General features: G+C 50.7%; 1 protein-coding gene and 1 long non-coding RNA gene across 3 annotated transcripts in view; one reads left to right on the plus strand and one right to left on the minus strand.

The window, feature by feature from the left end:
- ELFN1 (extracellular leucine rich repeat and fibronectin type III domain containing 1) overlaps nucleotides 1-15,822 on the minus strand; it is a 37,172-nt gene extending 21,350 nt beyond the window's left edge. For both annotated transcript variants that reach the window (XM_065732904.1, XM_065732903.1), the window contains exon 1: nucleotides 15,702-15,822. The gene's annotated coding sequence lies outside the window, so the exon portion shown is untranslated. The remainder of the gene's footprint in view (nucleotides 1-15,701) is intronic.
- On the plus strand, nucleotides 1,560-10,936 carry LOC136046372 (uncharacterized). The gene is made up of 5 exons (XR_010621975.1): nucleotides 1,560-2,771; nucleotides 3,098-3,190; nucleotides 4,768-4,852; nucleotides 8,820-8,966; nucleotides 9,841-10,936. It is a non-coding gene; the product is annotated as an uncharacterized LOC136046372 (long non-coding RNA).
- Nucleotides 15,823-21,425: the final 5,603 nt, after the last annotated feature.

The raw sequence follows: 21,425 nt of genomic DNA on the forward strand, positions 1-21,425 counted from the left end.
AACAGCTCCATCTGGGAGGGTGCTATCCTGCTAACTCAAGAGGGGAGGAAGAAAAATGGGATAGAAGCATGTCCTGGGGGTGCTCAGGAAAAGCTAGGATGGCTGCTGATCATTGGAAGGAGCCAGAGTATGATTCCCACACTTGCCCAAGTCCTTCTGTGGCTCCAGCTCTGCACATCGCTGTCGTTCGCTTCCCCCAACTCTACAATGGAAATAATATTATTCCCTCCTTACAGGGCTTTGAGATGCTCAGTTACTATGGTGATGGGGCCATAAAAGTACCAAAGATAGCAAGAACAATAATAATATCAGACATGGTAAGAGCCAAATAATTGCATTTAGGGCACGCACACAACACAGTAGAGAGAGCCACCTCCACGCACCGCAGCGCTCGGGCTCTGAAGACAACTTGTTACACCAGCAGGTTCACAGCCCACTTCAGGGCTCATTTCCAATTCCTGTGCTGTCCACCCGAGGGTGAGGAGCACACACGTCTCCTCTGTGGCAGCCACAGAGCAGGGAGCAGTGGGACATCACACTGCAGCCCCACAGATGTGTGGCCGCCACTTTGTTCGCCCAGCTGAGCGTTTCCCCTAGCACAGTGCTGCTGGAGGTTTGGCTCCTTTGTCTCTGCTGCTCTGTCTCATTTATTATTATTTCTTTTTTTTTCCTTTTGAAATGTATGGGGTTTTAATGGAAGAAAAAAAAATGTATAGCATCTGTGGCTGCTTAATAACACCTGTGCTGCTTTTCAGCAGCAGTTGTCACAGCGTTCTCATCTGTGCAGTGCTGAGCCGGTGCTGCGTGGCCCCCTCGGAACTGCTCAGGCAGGAGCCATCCTCAGAGGGCACGTAATTAACAGGTGATGCAAAACAAGATGCCATTAAAAATGTATGAGCAACAAACCTTATAACAGGGGGGACGCTCGGGGACGCGCAGGCGATGAGTTTGCCTTGCCTGTACGGGAGCAGTGCCCGCAGGCATCCGAAGGGCAGTGCACGTTGCATCAGCTCTGCACCGTGCTCCCTGGTGGGCATCCACCTCCTTCGGACCTGGGAAGCTCAGGTGGGTTTCAGTCTACCCCGAGGGTGAATGAATGAAGTCCTGTTCCCAGATGGTGGAGAGGTTTGGCCAGGGAATAGAAGAGCAGCACAGCAAACGTCTCCGTGTCCAGCCCTGTGTGATGCAGCTCTGCAGAGCCCTGGTAACACGGGGCATTTACCTGCACCCTCCAGGCACTTCCCTTCAGCTCAGCTGATACATTCAGGCTTTGAATTTCCCTCATATCTCAGAATACATTAAAAAAAATCAATGTAATTACACAGCAAACATTAATTATGATCAAAAATGCAGCTGAGAGGGATTGATCTGGAGGCTCAACAAGGCTGAGGCCTTTCTGAAGAGCACAGCAAGGCATCCTTGGAGACACCTGGATTGTGGTTTCTGCCTCTGATTTCTCTGATGGCAGATGTGGGAAAGCTTCCTGGCCAGTGAGGAGAGTGGTGCAGAGCCCTCTCAGACGTTGCCTTAAAGCATATGGACAACTCAGCCTGGCAATTGGCTCACAGCAAAGCCATCTTCATCTCCAACTTCTTCCCTTAAACCCCAGTAGGCTCTTGGAGCACTCAGGGCTCCCCTGCACCCTGCATTGTCTCCTGGCCAGCCTTATTCTTAGGAAGCTTTCCCTGAGCATCTAACTCGACTTGGCCGCACTTCAAGTCTATTACATCTTGTCCAACCAGCTACCGATTGATCACCATCAACTTTATAACTGCCCTTTCCTTTCTGGATGAATGTTACACATGGTCTTGCTCTCAGTCTCTGTCCTGGAGCACAAACCCAGCTCTTTCAGTCCATCTTCCTGGAACATGTTTTTCCAAACACTCTGAACTCCCTCAATTTGTCTGGATTTCTCTGAAAGTTGCGATGGCCAAACCTGGAGATATGTATCTCCTGCTGTTGCCTTACCAGCACTGAATAGAGCCAAATAAATTACCTTGCTGTCTTCCATCTGAAACTATTAATACATCTCCAGGCAAGATGTGCCTTTTCTTTCCTTTCCTAAAGCGTCAGGTTATTGTCTGCTGCTCAGTTTGAGGGCTACTCTGCTGCCTGAGCCTTGGCTGCTCTCCTGCTGGCATACCAGCTCTTCCCCATCTTACATCTGCGATTTTGATATCGCCTTCCTAAGTGAAGCACTTTGCACTTGACTTTATTGAATTTCAGTGTATTGATTTCAAGCCATTTCTCCAATTTATCAAAATCATTTTGCTCTGAGGAATCTTGCAGCAGCTTGTCTTGCATCTGCTCTGTTGACAAAAGGTCTTTAGTCCTCAAGGCTATCAAGCCAGGACTGTGCAGTAGTCCTTAAAATAGCCAGAAAGTACCATTTGGGAGGCATGGGGACAATGAAAGACAGAGGTTTTAGGCTGGTTTGCACAAAAATGGCCACACAGGGTACAGAAACAGCAGGAGATGTGGTGAAGCACTGTGAGCATGGTGGGAATGCTACTGGGTGCTGGGGTAAGAGCAAGGCTGCAAGATGCTGGGACCCTGCTGCTGGCCTGGGGGCAGCCCTGGATGATGGGGGGGTGGTGGTGGAGGAGGGAGGACTGGGGTTTAATGGTTCCTCTTTCTTTTCAGAACTGTGTGTGATGAGCTGCCCTGTTCCCTCCTTGAGCTTGCATGGGGACACCCTGCAGCACCAGATGTTAATGGCACTGCGTGGGGACAGCAAAACCTGGACTAAGAATCTGGAATCCATCAATCAGGTAAGAGGTTTTTGTTATTGCTCCATTCTTTAAGGCAGGAGAAGGCACCTGGGAAGCAGATGCTTGTCCTGTGGAAAGGGGAGCAGCTCTTGGCCCTTCTGCTCAGGCACACAGCAGAACCCCGAGGTTTTGGGGATGCACCCAGCACCCACCCTGCATTCCTCCCTCTGCTTCTCCCACCTTCCCCAGCCACCTCCTCCTGCCCCACACAGCAGGCTGCTGCTCGGGCAACCATTACCCAGGTAGCAGGAGGAATTTCCTAGAAAACCATGCAGAAAAGCACCTCCTGCAGAGCTGCTTCCTAATAAGTCCCCGTTCTTTCACAGGCAGAAGGCGAAGCGGCCGAGCTTCAGCTGTGTGCACAGCAGGAGGGATGGGGAACGCTCCCGGAGCGAGATGCAAACAGACCCAGGGAGGAGGTAAAGCAGAGGCGTCACGGTGGGGCTGGAAAAGAAAACGGTTTCCTTGGGAAAAGGCTGGCAAGCCTCAGCTGGAAAGGGACGGAGTGGGAGAGATGGGAGAGCTGCTCCAGCTGGGAGAGAGAAGAGGAGCACGGTTTGGGTAAAGCTGAGCTCACCCCGGCCCTTGACACGGTAATGATGCAGACACAGACGTGTGATAAGCCCTGCTCTGCACACACTTTAAAATCTAAGTAGCTTATGAATAAGTAATAATCCCTATTCCCGGTGCCATAATCTATATTTAATTAAGAAAATAACTAAACGGTGGGAGTAAAAGGGGTTGTGTGGGGAAATGGAGACAGAAGCACTATGAGATAAGCTGCGGTGAGAACGGTGACAAAGGGCAGACTCAGCATGGACACGGTGGCATGGTGGGGCTGCTGGGCTGGGCACAGGGCGACCTGCAGGAGGAGGTCTGCCCCAGGGACTCCCAGGGTCAGCAGTGAGCTGAGTGCTGGGCAGCTGTGTCACTGCTGTGCTGTGTGACTTCGTGTTCCCTCCTGTCGGGTGCTGGTGTTGATGGAGGACTGCATGGAAAGCGATGCTCCAGTGTGCCTGAGCAGCCCAAACCCTGAGTTAGACAGCACACAAATCAGAGCCTTTGATAGCATTACAATGAGCTGCTTGGTGCCTCAATCTTAAGTTTTTGTGATGAAACATCCTTGGCCAGAATGCTCCAAATGTCTTGCACTGATGCAGGGAAGCAAGCCCCACCAGAACAACCCACGCTCAGATGGGAAGGGATGCAGGTGATGCCAAGGGCAGCTCTGATCAACCTCCACTTTGGACAAGAGTATAGTGTGGTGCAACCAAAGGTGCCTCCATCCAGGGACTCTGCAGGGCCCTTTCACCACCTAACAAAAGCACTTCAGAGCGACAGACACACCTTGCACCAGGGCTGCAAAGTGTGGCTGCAGCCTTGCTCCCTTAGCTGAGCTGTGCTTCTTATTTCCCCAGTGGGGATCTGCACTCACCTCCGCTCCGTTTGGTTGTCAGTAGTGGAACTGAGAGCACACCTTAAGGGCTCAATCAAAGAAAAAAACAAACCATTCCAATCCACATACTATACTTTATAAACAGACCACCTGGTTTTTAAATTGAAAAACAACAATAATCACTGTTAAGAGCCCAATGAACAAAAGCAGCCTTATTGCCACTGGGACAGATTCATTCTCACCAACAGAAACAGACATATTTTTCAAGCTGCTCTTGAGCTCCTGAAGTCACTAACATCCTGCTGCCTCACGGTGACTAGCATCAGAGCAAAATCTAAGTGCTGTTTTGGGGCAGGGTGGTGGGGGGTCTGGAGAAAGCAGTGCTTAGCCTGGTGGTGGGGAGCAGGGGTGGGATGGGCTGTGCTGCAGTAGTGGGCACAGCAGCCAGGCAAGCTCGGCTTTCTGCTACTGCTAAGAGAAGGGGAAAAGCACAGCTTCCAGGGAGGAGCGCCCAAGGTCTGTCAGTGGGTGCTGAGCAGGAGCAGACATGGAAGGAACCACATACCGTGATCCGGTGATCTTTGCTTCCTCTCTTCCCAGCACACTGAGTTCACTGGGAGCCCAGTGCTGGCCTAAATCCAGCCTGCCCCCAGCAGCGCCCAGAGCCAGGCGTGCAGCCAAGCAGGTGGGGAGCAGGAGCGTTGGAGCTCACATTGTTTTATCTGGGTTTGGGTCCTTGAATCAGGAGGTTGGACAGCATTAGCCATGGCTGATCCAGAGCCAGCATCTGAACACATGCGGCAGCAGCTCACACTGCTGGATCCCCGCCTGGGCTCTGCTTCAGGCATGGCTGCCAGCAGGCTCCTGCCATCAGCCTGCCCATGTCACAGTCCGAGCAAGTGCCATGGGACTGATGGGATGCCACCATCCTGGGCACAGGAGGTGGGGCTGAGAGGGTCCTCTCTGTGCCAGAGTCTGAATGCTGCCTCTGGGGAGGAAGTATGGACCTGTAACATTGACCTAGCAAGTGATGCAGCTGCTCCGTGCTGGAAGATGTCATTCTGAGCGCAGCACATGGGTTCAAATGTTATGGAGAGATAAGGAAGGCGCAGCCTTGGAGGTGGAGGAGAAAAGAAAGGAACAAAAACAATTTAATAATGAATATATTATGTAGACATGTCATGCCTCTTGCCTGCTGGCATGGATTAATATCCATAAATCAAAGAGGAAGGGACTGTTTTAAATGCTGGAGATGGAGGCCGGTCCTCAGAAAATTGCTAGAGGGGCATTAATAAGGAGAGACATCTGGGAACGGCTCCAGGTGCATTGGCTGCATGCAGGGGAAATTCTGCAGAACCAGTGTCAGCTGAAATGTATTCCTGTGCTGTGGGGACCCTGGGTCCCTGCATGCAGGCTGGAGGAGCCACAACTGAGGCAGGGCTTTCTATCTGCCTCCCCTCCGCTGGGCATGCAGTCACCATCTCCCATCCACTGCAGTGACTGGGACCCCAAGGTTGGGAGCTGCAGCCCTCCCAGTGGGCCCCAGGTAAGAACAGTCCCTGGGCACTGCTCCATAGGGCTGTGCTGAGATGTCACTGTGCAACCTCCCTATCCCTGAGCAGGATTCACGTGGTGGCATTGCTGCTGGGTTGGGGCTCCTCTTCTCACTGCGTTGCTTGCTAAAACAGGAGTACAGAGCACCAGGATTGCATTAATCTCATTTCAAGTGCGTTTTCACAACCCTGGATTGCAGGCAGAGGAAAGGGGCTGGGAGAATTTTGCATTTTAGGGGAACCAGCCCCGGGGAGCAGCAGCCCCAGGAGAGAGCACCCACTGCCACACACACGTGCAGGGAGAGCTGAGAAAACTGGCTGGTAGCAGGAGCTGCTACAAAGCATGTGTTCATGGTATGAATGGATTACAGGGGGAGAAGGAGAAGGAAAACCACCAGGATGCTGAGCAAATGGCCCACACTGCAGCACCAGTGCTGTTTTTTGTGGGGTCTCTTTGAGCCACAAAGAGGGGAGAGGAGGGATGGAGGAGGCTGAGTGTTGGAGACAGTTCAATGAGCAGCCCCAGGTCCAAACAGCGCAGTGAAAGGAGAGGCTGTGGGATGGGAACACCAAGTGAGGAATCCCTGGGGCTGCTGCATACAAACCCGCATGTGACAAGGGCACAAGCGGGCTCAGTGCTCAGAGAGTGGGGAACTGCTGTCTGTCTGAGGCTTTCCCTGATTTCATTGTGTTTTGTTTAATTGAATTGCACACACACATGCACACAAAGCCCCTGTGCGTGGTCTGAACTCTGCAAGGAAATGAGCAGCAAGCTGAGGAGGAGGGAGTGAAGCAGGTGGGAGGAAAGGGGCAGGAGGAGAGACCTGCAGGGAAGGCAGCGGGCTGGGCTGGGGTGGGGGGCACAGCTCAGACCTTGGGGCCCTTCTGTCAGCTCCCACTACAGCCTGGGCTCCCCTCTGGACACAGCACCCTGACCCAGGAGGAGGCAGCACTGCCTCACTTCCCATTGCTGCATATCTGCAGTGTTAGATGCACGTCCAGCCTGAGCTGTAGGCAGAGCCAAGGGCAGTGCTGCTCTACCATGCTCTGCAGTGCCGGGGAAGTGCGAGGTTAAAGGACGTGAGCATCCTGCCCGGGCTTGCTGTGACAGGCCTCGCATGTGCTTAGTCACATCCAGCTCTGAAAACACTCTTGAAACCAAGACATTGATTCAAAGGAGCAGCAGCATTGCGCACACATCTGCCTGTGCGAAGGAGAACTTCAAACGGGCTGACAGTCACCGAGCCCAGCAGTAACCTCTGGTTAATTAGCTGTCTTGATTTCTTTGCAGTTTATTTTTACACATCTCGTGCTCTGAAATGCATTTACCGTAATGTCAGAAAGGTCATGGTAAATAAAAAGCTTCCTCGCAATAACTATATCTGCCCCACTGGGATTTGGCAGCTGAGCTTTTGGGACAGGCAGGCTGGCAGTGCTTTGCTGAGGGCTTTGTCTAGCACAGCTGGGGGCAATAGGGGTTCTTGGGACAAAGCAGGTATTTCCAAGGAGTGTGATGGACAGAGGGCACATGTAAAAGTGCTTCGTTGGGGTGAAGATCCAGGTGACCAGAATGAGGAGGGAAAGCAGAGAGTAGAAAGGTGGGAGCAATGCTGAGGCTCGTGGAGAGGAGCAGCTAGGACCCCTGTATGCCCAGAGGGAAAAATCCCAAAGCAGTCACTGTGCTGCCCCCCCTGCAGCTCTCCTAGGCACAGACCTGGCCCTTCGCTCTGCTCACGGTGGACACAATGACCGTGGCTTGATCCAAGGGAGCAGGGAGATTTTGTTTTCAGATGAATCATCCCTTCAGCAGGGATTTCTGAAAGCCTCAAGCCACTTCAGAGTGAGGGAGACACCTGTAGAAAAGGGGTCACGCTGCTCCGCATCCCAGCAGTGCATGAGCTCACCCTGTGCTCCATGATTCACCATGTGGTGCCACATCGCCAGCAGGACCTGACCTCCCCACCTGCCATGGAATGGATGGCTTCCATTTGGCCAAGGTGCAGGGTTAAACTGGGGGGTGACCACAGCTCAAGATGCTCCTGCTTCTCTCCACAGCAGCACGCAGCTCGTGCTGATTGCCCGTGGGCCTCCTCCTGTGGGCTCCGGTCCCAACTCTGTGCAGAGGCATGAGCACAGGCTGAGCTGCATTGCCAGAAATACAAAGGGTGAGGAAACAACTCCATTACCTCTGTGCTGTGACCTCCAGTGCGAACCACTCGGTGTGTGGCTCCCCTGTATTGTGCACAAAGATCAGTGGAAGGAAACGCGCTGCTGAGAAGAGACCATTGCGTTAAGGAGCAGAAATAAAGCCACTCTCTGCCCCCAGGTCAGCGTGATGCAGGTGAGGAGAGCTGCAAATACCTGCAGATGGGTGGCAGGCACCCAAGCTCTTCACGCAGCCCTCATCCCTTCTGCTGTGCTCTGCCTGGGTGCCAGCACTCAGGACAGCCCCAGCTGCTCGTTGGAGAACTTGGTGCCAATTAAAATCCAGACTGCTTCTCCTTTGAACAGCAGAGAAACAAAGCTGGTGAATTCAACCTTTGGCTTTGTGTGCGTGTGTGTTTTTCCCAAATGGTGTCAGGAGTTAAGAAACAGAACAGCACTGAGTGGGACTGCCATGGAAAGCTGCTGGCTCCTTAGGTGGAGCTGTGCTGGAGTCAGTAGCCCTGCTGCTTAGCTCCAGATCTTTAATTTTAAGGGTCAGATCATTACAAACTCTCTCAGAGAAGTTAATAGGAAATTTACCTTTGCCTCAGCTATGTAAAATCAACAAGAAATTCCCAGCTGCCTGCAGTGATAGACTCTGATTTCCCATCCCACCCTTCCTGTAAAGCGAGCTCATCACACTTTCCTTTCTAAACCCGCTCCTGCAGTTAATGCTTACACTGCCTGATCAGAACCAAAACATTTTGGACTGCAGGGGACAGGACAAGGGGCTTTGCTTTGGGGCTGGCAGGTGCCCTCTGTGCCATAAGAACCCTTTCACATGGCCAGAGCCCCAGCACGATGCAGGGACTAAGTAAAGGAGTTGGTACCACTGGGGAAAGGAAGGTCCCGAGCTCCTAGGTGCACGTACGTTATTTATACTCCACGTGACAGCTGCTGCCTGCACCTACAAACTCCCTCCACTGATGCCTCTCTCTGAGTCACAGCTGCGTAAAGATCTTTGTCAGACCTGGGGGATGAGAGACGTGGTGAAACCCCCAACATGAGGCTTTCATCAGCGGTGCAGCAATTAATTAGCAGGTAATGGCTTTCTCCCATTTAAGACCTGGGGGCAGGGGGAGAGCTGGGGCTGCTTCTGCAGCTGCCATCCCAAAGAGTGGCTCCCCCTTTCCAGGCATACAGGGCTCAGGCCCACAGGCATTGTGGGGATGCTCCGTGGGGCTGCATTTTGGATGATGGAGTTTGCTGCTTGCCGAGGAGCTGGTGGGTGGGCCTGAGTGGGATTTCTCCTGCACAGAGTGCTCTGACGGTTCTCCACGCATGTCTGGCTGCGTCAAGTCACTCTCTATTTGGCTGCCACTCAAAAAAGAGCCTCATGCGGGACTTGTAGAGGATGCCGCTTCCAAAGGGTGGGAAATCACCCCCTGTATCCTCATGTATGGGCTGCATCAATCCTGAGCCCATTATGCCGTGCAGAACAAAGAGGGGATAACTGCCAGAAATCAGTGCCCCCGTAGATAGAGCCAGAGCTGCACCGTGGGATGTGCTGCAGGGTGAGGACTGCCCCATCCCGCCTCGCTCTGAGAGCAAGGGCAAGGAGTAAGGCATCAGTGGGATCATTAATTTCATTGTGGGTTTACAAGCAGGGAAATCTGCTCCTTCCTCTCTGCAGAGTCAGCAGCTCCCCCCGCCATGTATTACACTTCATTCTGTAAAGTGCAAAGTGATTTCCATTGAGGGTAGGGACACTGAAGCACAGAGAAAAAGGAGAATAATATCTTATCTTCCTTTAATCCCCACCGTCCCAAAGGGTCCTGGTGCTGTCAGCTTCCCTTTCTATATGTACTCACAGTTAATTAGCATTACTAGAGAACTGCAGGTATTCTCAGACTTAGTGGAGGGAGTATCTTGTAATAGGACGGTAAGCAAATTGTTTCTGCTGTTTCTATTACAGCCAGCTTTGATTATCCAGGGTAATGGGATAACAGGGACAAAGCAAAAACATGGAGAACATGAAACCTATGCAAATGAAGCTGAGGAAAAAAGTGATGCTGAGAGTAATGGAGGAAAGAAAGGTCAGCAGTGCTTATGAAGGAGCGTGGAGATCCCTGTGCTAGCATGGCCATGAGCTCACAAACCCATGCATGATGGTCCCTGCATTGGGTGCTTCTGCCCTGGGCACAGAGCTGCTCGTGAGTAACTGTGGGATGAGGGTGGCCCTGCAGATCTCCAGGTCCTGGCCCTATGGAGGGAGCAGAGACATTCCCTGGATGGTACAGCCAAGTTACAGCACAGGGAGGAGAGCTGCATTAAAGCCAAGCACTTCAAAGACTCAACACGAGGGATATGTCATTAAAATAAATAAGATTTGGGCACCCAACCCTCCTCCTCTTTACACGAGCGGGAAGAAGCCCAATTTAAAGGTCAGCATCTTAAAATCCTTCGCTGTGTATGTACCAGGATAACTCAGCTCCAAACAGAAACCCCACACCCACTTGACGAGCTGCTCTTTGAAGGAGCATGGCAGGAACATTGCGAGCCCAGTGGGGAGAAAATAGAGGAGCTCCAAGAAGAGCCAGCTCCAACCACATCTCCTCGGGCAGGGGACCAGCCCAGCAGCCCTTGAGTTGCTCTGTAGGTGCCCATCCCTGAAGGGGATTTTCAAACCTGCAACGCCAGCGTCGTGGAGGCAGCTCTGCGAAATCTCTGGTGGTGGTGGGTGGATGGAAAGGGCACCCGTGGAGATGAGCCAGAAAGAAGAGAGGGAGGAATCTTGGAGGAAGACGAACCTTCTTAATAGGTGGTATTGATTTAACCCAAAGAGAGAACAGTAGGGGGAAATTTATGCCATTTAAATGCAAACCAGCAATAAAAATAATCATTAGAGTCATAATCTCAATCTGTTAGCATTTTATGTAGAAATGAGCTTAATGGGAAATGTTTTCCATGTAAACTATTTGCATTTACTTAGTACGAATAAGCCTCTTAAATATAATTCAGTCATTACCAATGAGTTTTATTAAGAGGTTGGTTTGGGTCCTAATTGCTTTAAAGAGACTTGGGAAAGCTGCTTGCCCACCTCAGCCAGGATCCAGTGTCCATATCCCTATGGATGTTCTCATTTCCATACTGAAAATACATGTGGATTTTGATGGCATTCAGAAAACATCACTCTTTACCCCAAACTGCGCTGAGATTTTGGTACTGACCAAGGAAGAGATGCATTTCTCAGTCAGATATTGTGGTCTTTTCTGAGGAAGAGTGACTTTAGAGCACATTCCCAGGCCCTTCATTTCCTAGAAGCAGCAAGAAGCATCTGACAATCTTCCTTAGCTTCCTCCCTAGTAAAATAAAACAGGGCACATGGGGAGGAGAAATCAGAGATGCCCAGCAGCTCCAAAGAGGCTTTTTCTGGCCACTGCCCTGCCCCCAGGATCAGTCCCCATGGGGACACGGCTCTGTCCATGTGCAGATGCTCCAGGGAGGTCACCAGCCCTGTGCCACCCACACCACGCGCACCTCAGCCACAAAGAGGGAAGTAAATACCCTCTTCTGCCTGGGAATACCTTTTAATCTTCTTGCTAGATTTTCGTGCCCCAGTCTGGAGGCTCAGTGGGGCCAGCCACGATCTCATTTTGCATCCCACCCACGGGGCTCTGCACGGCTGAGCCTTGCTGTTTGTGCCACGTGCTGGTAGGGGCTGGGGCACAACAGCCCACATCCTATCCCACAAGGCAAAGCATCCTATGGAGACAGAGGGGGAGATGCAACCCAGGGTTGGGCCTTGCTGGTGGGAGGACACTCACAGGCACCAGGTGCCCAAGCAGTGGCTGTCCTGGATGCCGTGGCAGATGCTACCACACAGAGCTTGAAGGTTGGACGGTGCTGCTCAGCACAGTGCTCCACTGGGCCAGGTGGTGCTGCCCACCTGGGGCATTCAGGGCTTCAGATCTCTTCCCCCACTCCCTCAGGGCAGGTGAGTCCAGATGAGCCCCCAGACTTTGCAAAAAGCTGGGTAACTTCAGGATGTGTGTGAGGTTACCCTCAGCAGGCTCGGCTAAGAGTAATCAGAGCTTCAGTCCATAAGCTGATTCCTTGTGCATCTCAGGAAGGAATTAGCCCTGTCTTCCCTGCCCCACACCACCATGCAGCATTTGCACAGCTCACAGGACACGCACATCCCCAGTGCAGGACTCATCCCAGTGTGACAAGAGCCCTGTGAGAGGCAGGGGACCCCCAGGCCAGCCACCATCCCTCCCTCCCCGAGGCTCCTGCCTTGTTTCTCCCCCACTTTCAGCTTCTGCTGGCAGCAGGGATTCCTCTACGCTTGCTGAGCAACGTGTTGCAGTCTGCAGTAGCTCACTCTGGCTGGAAGATCATCCTTGTATGTAAATACTGTGCACAACAGTGTCTTCATTTCATGCTATGGAAGTGCATCCAAAACAGCTAAGCAGACTTTCTCTGCAGTGTGGATGGTGTAAATGATCCAAATTTAACATGTGGTTACATGGTCTGAAGATTTCATTGAGCTTTTAGGTCGGGTGGCACAGTAAATGCAATCCGGCCTCCTGGCTGCTGAGTTTTGCCCTGGGGTTTAAAGTGAGTCGGGCTGTTAAGCTCCATCCTTCTGATGCACAAAAATGAGTTCAGTTGGTAAGCAGGAGGAGCGACTGCTGCAGGCAATTGGATCACAGCTCACCTGAAAACCAAAGACCAGAACCTTGCCCAGCAGCTCTGAAGGGCAGCAGGTTCTGGCAGACAACACGTCCACAGACTGGGTTATTTTGCTATAGTGTGTTCGACTTGTGAACTGAAGGTAATGAATGGCTCTGAGGTCAAAGCCATTATTCAAAAGCAATATTGTTATCACTGCTGCCATCTGTAAGCCTTGCTGTCACACAACAGCAAGGCAAGTGATGGCCAGTGGTCTGCCAGGTGGGTCACTGAGCCACTCTGGGACGAGGGGACCACCGAGGAGAGACGTGGCACCAGCAGCCCAGGACCCATCCCACATCCCTGCCCCAGTACTGGGTGGCAACGGTGCAGGGATGTGAAGCTGGGAAGGAGGCTGCGTGTCCCTGTGCCCAACGTCTTGTGCCACGTGGCAGGTTCCCAAGCAGCTGGGAGAGGATGATGATTTCTTTTGCCAGCTTTCTAATCTGCCTAATGAGCAAGAAAATAAATCAAGCTGACGGTCACCCAGGTGGTTCTGAGCTTCTGCTGGCTCCTCACGGTCCCCTTGTTCCTTCAGCCCATTTGATAGCAGGGTTATAACCTGAGGACGTGGCAATAATTCCCGCTATAATCTTTTCTTTCCTAACGTCACTTAGCAGATGGAGTCATTTAGAGGTGCTCATGTTTAAATGAGTGGCTTGCCCTGAAAGGGACAGAGCTGGGGCTGCTGGCAAGATGTTTGGGATCGTTAGCCTAGAAAATGCTTAGCAGGGGAAGCAGTTGGCAGGCAGATTTCACGGACATGGCGCCGCCATCCTCTGCCAGCAAAATTACAAGGCTGAAATCCTGGAGCTGGATGGGGCCAAACTGTTCACAGCAAACAATTTAATTGATGAATGAAGTGGATTGCCCAGGAGATGGTTTTCAGTCATCTGCTCATTGCGTGAAGCCACTTGGAGAAGGGGCCATGCCATCGGGTGTCACCAGCTGCCCATGTAGGCACGGGCTGGCTGTGGTCCCCAACCCCACGCCCTCCTGGACCTCTGCCCCCAAAATGAGCAGCCCAGTGCTGTGAGCACAGCCACCTCCAAGCACGCCTGCTTCATCTCACCAAATACATTACGCTTGCCTACAGATCCTGCTGCTGTCAGGTCATCGTGGCCTCAGCAGTGACGCTACCACGCTGAAGATGTCAGCGGTGGTTTGAAAAGGGCCCCTACACAACATGAAAAAGAACAAAGCCAAACTGAACAGCAGCACCTCCTTGTCAGCCTCTGAAAGAAGGATGGTGGCAGTCTCAGAGGACTCTCCTCTCCAGCCCTCTGACCCCCTGCACAATACCACCCGGCTACCTGCATAGGCTCCTTTCATTTGGTCTAATAGAGTAAACTACCTCTCCACCTCTTCCAAAGTGAATGGCCATGAAAATGTACATCGAGATGAAAGTTTGCAACAATGGAAGATTGCCTCTTGCTTGTGAAAGGGCTTCTCAGAAAGGAACACAAGGGACAACGATTGCCAAGGAAGGGGAAATGCTCATGCTGCCTGGGCAGCGTTTGACCCAGCCCATGCAGAGGTTGGGCAGAAGAAGGAGGAAGAAGACAAGGGGTTGAGGCCAGCAGCTGCAATCACTACCCTGCAGGAGCAGCATCTCAGAGTCCACAGAGACCAATCCCAAATTATTCAGCATAAGAGTCCTGAAACTCTTATTCTGCTGCTTTCTGGCAGGCACAATGTTTTCTCTGCAAGTCCCACTTTACATCTTTGGTAATTCAGTGCAGGGTGGTATAACACTCAATTGTAAAGACCCTGCAGGAGCCTTTGATGGAAACACCTTCAAGGATTATCAGTTCAAATAACACAACTGTCTTTTATCTTTTGTGTCCCAAGCTGTTTTGGCACTCATATTTGTAATTTGTTGCCTGGCTCTGGGTCTGGCTCCAGCAGGACGCTCACTGCTGCCCATCTGCATGCACTGATGATATTTCTGTGTCCATCCAAGGGACCTGAGCACCTACTCTCTGCTTATCTTTGCATCCTCTTTGGCTAAAAGTCATTTTGAAAGTGGGCCTTGGGATCTGTAGACTTGTAGGTGCTTTCAAACAACCAGCCCCAACCCAATCTGCTCATCAGTTCCTGCCTCCCAGCAACGACTGCACCATGTCCATCCCATATGGCCTTCAGTGGTACCCACAAACACAGCACTACCATTCCACCATGGCTTGAGCCCGTGGACCTGCACGCCTTTCACCAGCCTCTTCAAAAAAGGACAAACGAGGTAAAAGAAGAAGAGGTGAAAACGTGATAATAGCTGTGGGAAAAGGCCACTGCTATAGACTTGACAATGCTGGAAATGGAGGCTCTGAGGAAAGTTTTTCTCCTGAAATTATTCTTTTCAACCTAAGCAGCACACCGAAGAAAAGTTTAAGCACACTTTTTAACACCTTTTGTACTCAAATTCCAAATTCACTTGTCTACCCAAGCAATAACAGGAATAATCTTTTTTTATGCAGCTGCACATTCTGCTGTCGAAATTTGTTTCCATTAAACTGTTCCCTTTTGTCCTCTTAAAAAGCATATTTTAAATAATAACAGAGCAAAAAAAAAATGTATTATACACTATCCAAAAACTCAGCCCTGTCGACTGTGCACTCATAAAAAGTTATCTCCTTCTTTCGATGAACTGATGAAAACCCTTTTCATAATGCCAAGGTGGAGATGAGAAAGGGGAAGAATACTTCTTAGTGTGCCCAGCACATTTCAACAGGAAGCACATGGCAAACTCTGGGCTTGGAAAACGAAATTACAGCACCAATGTGAACCTGGCTTTCTTTTTTTTCTGCTTTGTGAAACACCATTTTGTGGGAGTTGGAATGGAGGTACACATTGAGCTTCTCATTCAGGGGAAAAAAAATGCGTTTTTTCTATATCCCTTAAATCTTAACAGGAGAATGTGAATTCAAGCTCATATATATATAAATAATCGTGATCACTTGCACTGCTGGCACACCCTCAGCTGTGTAGCAGCCACAGCTCACTCAAGTAGCTTTCCCCAGATCACCATCACTCTCCCCCATGCCCAGCAGTCTCACACCAGCCTCCTCTCACTCCAGACATGCAGGTATGAAGGTCACTCCTTACCTTTGTGCCTGTGTGTTGCTACTGGTTCCTGCTGAAGTCATGAAGGTCTGCTAGTTGTGGGCTGCGGGGGCTGCGAGGCACACTGGGCACAGCATTGGGGGGTCCTGCAGGATGGTCACCACTGGTGCTGGAACTGCAAGGACAGAAATGAAAACATCAGGGGGAAGTCCATCGGGGGTATGAAGTGTTGAGTGACACGAAGCTGCCCCAGGGACAGCACAGCTGCTCCTGTTGCTGCACTTCAGGGAACAGATGGGCATGGGAAGAGGACGGTGGAGAGGTCCCAGCACTGGGATCAGCTGCTCAACATCGTAATGCAAAGGAACTTGAGGAGTGCAGAGCCACACCACACGGGCAGATTTCAATGAGCTTAGTCATCCTTTCACATGGGAATCAGTCGGATGTGTTTTTAATTCTTAATTGCCATTTTATTGTCCTCACTGCTCACTTCTCACCCCTTCATTGTGCTTAGTTCTGGGGGCCTGGCTGGCCGGGGCTCCCTGTCCTCACTGCTGCTGTCAGGCTCCTGCTCTCTCTGATGTGTGACAACGAGTGCAGCAAGGAGAAGTGACACTGACCACAACACGGCTCATCTCCACGACACTCAGTGCCTTGTTTCATTATCATCAACACAATAACAATGATAGCAACATTAGCAACAAGCACTTTATTATCCCTCCTGCTATCTTTATCCAGACACGAGCTAAGAAGCATTTCAGAAAGACAACCCAAATCCATTGCGAGATCCAGGCGGGCAGGGCAGTTAATTAAATGCCAGAGTGATGGGCAGAGCTGGGACAAGCCAAGAGTGGCAGCAGAGCTGGACAGCCCCTGCTGAGCGCAGGGAGATGGATGGATCCGGGACGTGTCCCAACCCTGTCCCCCAGCAGAGGCAGAGCCCTGCTGCCTGCACACATCTTTGCACCCAGCCTTGCTCCCTGCTCGGTTGCTGCTTCATTGAGTTCTGCAGGTGAGAATGTTTTCTGGAGAAAGCTGCCTCCCAAGCTGCGCTACCGACTGCCATCTGATCTGGTGACATTTTATTACCTTCAGATGATGCCGAGAAAATAAAGAGCCCCATTGAAAAACGACCGCGTCTTAAGTGTGGTTTTTAAGCAGCATGTGTGTGAACTCACAGCAGACAGGATACTTGTTTTGCCACAGGTTTCTTCTCTTTCCAAACTAGCCATTAGCCAGAGAGGCAGGTAGGGGACAGCGAGCAGGGAGAGAGAACGGCAGCCTGAGGGCATTGCAAAACTCCAAGAATAAATATTGCAGAAGAAAAGCAAGCCTGTGACAGATACCAGGCAATCTGTAAGTCATCTGGAGAATGGAAAACATAATGGACTAATCAATCAGGCAGACAAAGGGTGAGGAGTGTCACGGGGAGGCAATAGGTAGTTGGAGGTCAGTTATGAAATATAATCTCTAAATTGGAGAGAGAAGGACAGCAGAACAAGAACAATGACAGGTAATTGAATGCAGGTAGGTGAACGTTGGACTGGTGATTTCCAGGAGAGTGAATGTCGGATGGGAATATTACGGCGGTAAGAGCAAATAACCTGGTATTTTTGAGATGGGAACATATTCTGTAAAGTGAGAGCTAAGCTGGCGAGACTTTAAAGTGCAGCTTCGTTTCAGAAAATGCTGCTGAAAGACAGACAGTGGGGTTCCCTGATGTTTCTTCCTCTGGGTTTCCAGACAAAGTTTGGCTGGTCAAAAGGAAACACAGCGATGCTTTTCCTAAGCATAAATCCTGCAAATACCACCTGGGATCTGGAAGCCAAGCCAGATCCCTCCTATCTTGTGCTTTCTCATCAGTGATTCTGGCATGAGTAATCTCTAATCTAGTTAGCAGGGAAGTTGCACACTGCTATGCATGAGAAGATGGGGATTCTGCAGGTGAATTTAATTATTTCTTCTACAAAGAAAGTGGGAGTCAATAAAGCACAGCTCACTCTCCATTAGCTCTCTGGGCTGCCTAGTGACAACAAGAGCTCGGGCAGCATCATTTACTCTCTTGCTAAGCTAAGCAGGTAGATTCCCATTATACCCAAGCAAAAACTTGACTTAGCATGAAGTCATTTCTACCAACACTTATCTGACCTTAACTTCACACTACAAAGGCGTCACACAGCCCTTCTAACAACAGCTAGACCCAAGCAATTAGAGCTGAATGAACAATTCATAATTAATAATGTCTTTGGCAAACTTCACCTCATTTTATGCTCATAAAATGTTCACACACACATTGCAAAGTTCTCACAATTATTTGTTAAAGGAAATAACTTGCCATTTTTCCCCTGAGCAAACAGCACTGTAACAGCTCATTGAAAACAATCTATATTCAAAATGTAGGCTGTGCTCACGGGCTGTGCAGGCCACGTGGTTCTGTTTCACCTCCCAGATGGGTGAAGGATCCAAGAGGCTCCAAGAACTGCAAACGAGGACTGTTGTTTCTGTCATACAACCCTGGGGCTACCTGGTTGTGGTTCACCTATAGCTGTTGGAGTGGGCTGGGTCACTCCTAAGGCCACTGGAGCAGTGGACACCAGGGATGAGAAGTAAAGGTTTTAAGTTGTGCCAGGGGAGGGTCAGGTTCAATATTAGGGAAAATTTCTTCTCAGGAGGATCGGTGATGTACTGGCACTGCATTGGTGGGGTCACCATCCCCGGAGGTGTTCAAGAATTGTGGAGATGTGGCACTGAGGGACATGGCTTGGTGGTTATGGTGGGGATGGGATGGGCTGGGATTGGGCTTGGTGATCTTAGTGACCCTAATCCTCCAACCTTAACAATTTTATGATTCTATGACATGTTGGAGAATGTGGTGAACTTAAGCTGAAAACCTGGAGGACTCCCTTGAACCGTGCACTTAATTCTCTGTGCCCACCCCTGGCTGGGCCAGGTGCTGCAGAGAGAAGGTCAGTGGTTGGCTGAGGAGGGGACAACCCAACCTGTCTGCCAGCAAAGCTGAAAACTACATGTGCTCCCATGGTCTGAGACATACAGGGAGATAAGAGAGCAGAGGGCAATAAATCAGGCTTTGAAAGCGGGGCATATTAGGAGATCAATGGGACAGATATTAAACTGAAGAAGCAAGCTCCAAAGAGATCAGAGCAATTCTGTTCTTCCTCCTTCCCCCTGTTGCTAAGGAATTTTTTTTCATTTAACATCCTCATTGTTTTTAAATGAGCAGCAAAGCCAGTGGGTTCCACGTGGCATTAGCAATGTGTTTGTGAAAGGGAAAGCGACTGGCTCCTAGCAGGATTTGATAAAAGCCTCTCCAAGCTCCAAGTGATTTACAGCTCGGGAAAACAAACACAGACTGATACAAATGCAGAGAGAGGCACCGATGGCACCGACACCCAGGTACACTCAATTACCAATTCATCAGCCCAAGTGAACTTGAAGAGCTTTTCAAACTCTACACAGCTCTAAATTAAAGGAAATCTTTAGACGGATAGCATCCTGCGATAGGGGAGGGGCAGACTAATTCGCTGAGCTTCAGCTCGAGACATCTCTCCTGTCATGGGCAAAGGTCCATGGGCAAGGGGCAGTGGGCAGCTCCTGCTCCTCCCATCGCAACCACACGCAGCCCTTCCACCCCACTCACCACCTGTGCCCTGCCCCACCACTGGCTTTTTTCCTGCTGTGGCTTGCCCTGGAGGTATTTATGGCAAAGCTATGATTTTTTGGATCGTTAACAAAAAAAGGAGGAAAAATAATCACGGCACAGTGACCCCACATTAGAATTGCCCAGGCCCTCTGTGGCAAAGATACATACATACATATAGATACGGTCAACCAATTGTTTAATTCAATCTGAAACCAACTCATGGGGCTTATCATTTTCCCTCCATTCTCAGCCTAGAAACCCTTTATTTTTTTTTCACAAGCAAGGTTGATTTATCGCTTCCCAGCTCCACACTCCAGCAGCCCTGACACTAACGGGGTGTTTGATATCTCCCCACACTGCACCGAGCCCCTCAGCAGTGGGCTTCACGCTGCAGCCATAAAAGCTCAGAGGCAGCTGAGAGTAGCGACAGCTTCGAAGGAACGCGAGGAGCCGGCCGCTGTGAGACTGCAGGAAGCTCTCTGCTAATTGTTCATGTGGAAACTGTTTTTGTTTCAGTGCCTAATTGATATCTTGGGGAAAGGATAACTTCGGCAAACACAACGCATCCTCTCCAGATGGTGACTGTGTGTGCTCAGCTCAGGTGCCCCGTGCTGCGGTGGCCACTTGCTGTCCCCAGTGCGGTGGTGCTGCCCCATTCCCCCACCCCATGTTGTTGTGCCTTCCCCAATAGAGGCAAGCTCCCTAGAGAGATGCATTTCACACAGAGCCCAAAGCCCCGTGGCAAGACTCTGCCCTCCTCCAGGAGCTCCTCTTGCCATTCACACCCCTCTGCTCTCCTCTTGGTGGGCAGGGACAACCCATATCCCTACGGGAGCTGCCAGCATCACCTCTCCTCCTGCCAGATGGAGCATCCCAGCTGCCCACTGGATATCAGACCTCTCCCCTCCTCCTTCCTTAGGACTCCTCCAAAGGCAACAGCCATCTCTCACACACACAGCTCCAAAGCTGCCTCCAAACCATTTAACAGCACAGCAGGTATTTTAATCATTCACGCCAAGCGCATCTTGCTTGTTAACAACTCTCTGAAGCTGTTCTAGCCAGCACAGAGGTGGAGATGAGCCCTGCCAGGCAGCTTCCCATGCCCCAGAGCAAAGTTTGGGTCTGCAAAACAGCTGTCATTGCATGTTGCCACTGTGGCAGAGGTGGCACTTGGGTGAGGAGCACCCCAGCAGATCCACCTGATCCCATGCACATCCAGACACCAACCCAGTCCTTCGTGTGTCCAGTGTTACAGCATCCCTCATGCTGTGGACCCCAAGTATTTGCTGAATGTTTTGCCAGTGCTGCGAGCTGCTCTGCCCCATGCTGATAGATTAGCTCTTGTCATATTTTAAGGGCACTGGAATTACCAAGATGTGAGGAAATGGATTGGTATTTATATAGCACAGCTGGACAGCTCCTGATGAAGACAATAGCAGGGATGGCATGCTTCCTTGCTGCCTTTTGCTGCTCCCAGGTTGAATGCAAAGAGCTGCTCTGGAAATCTATGACCTGCAGCAGCATCTCTACCTGCTTCTTTCTTCCTGGTACCATCAAAAATATTTATTGTGACAGCACCTGCTCCCATGCACTCCTGACCTGGAAACTGTAAGGCACCATCCCCTCCCCAGGCCCTGGTGCCGGGGCTCAAGGTAGAACATGCTTATCTTTTGCAAGGGGAAATAACTAGAGGAAGAAGGACGATATCCTTCTGACCTGGCTGGAAGAGGACAGCAGGTGTTAAATGGAGCAAGGCTTGCAGCAGGTTGTGCTCAGCTCTGGAGCTGGGCATTCCCCTGCTGAAGGGCTGTGGGCTCCTTCAGTTTGACCCAAAGTCTCCATTAAATGTAAGCTTTCATCTTCAGACCTCAGGATTTCTATCTGAGGTTATTCCTTTCTCCTGGAGGCTTCTCTCATTCATTTCTCTTATTTCTGACAATTATTAAAAGGCTCTTCTTCCTTCCCTTCCTTGCCTTCAATCACCATTGCCTTGATATAAATTTGGAGGACTTCCAAGAATTTTCAAGACCTGCCTTTCTCCACCTCTAGGTGAGTCTTTGAGAATGTCACCATCGATAACACTCAGCTTCAGATTCCCTCACCAG

This window comes from Cyrtonyx montezumae, unplaced genomic scaffold, assembly GCF_038088225.1.
Source record: "Cyrtonyx montezumae isolate F1298 unplaced genomic scaffold, pur_monq_1.0 scaffold_16, whole genome shotgun sequence".
NCBI lineage: Eukaryota > Metazoa > Chordata > Aves > Galliformes > Odontophoridae > Cyrtonyx > Cyrtonyx montezumae.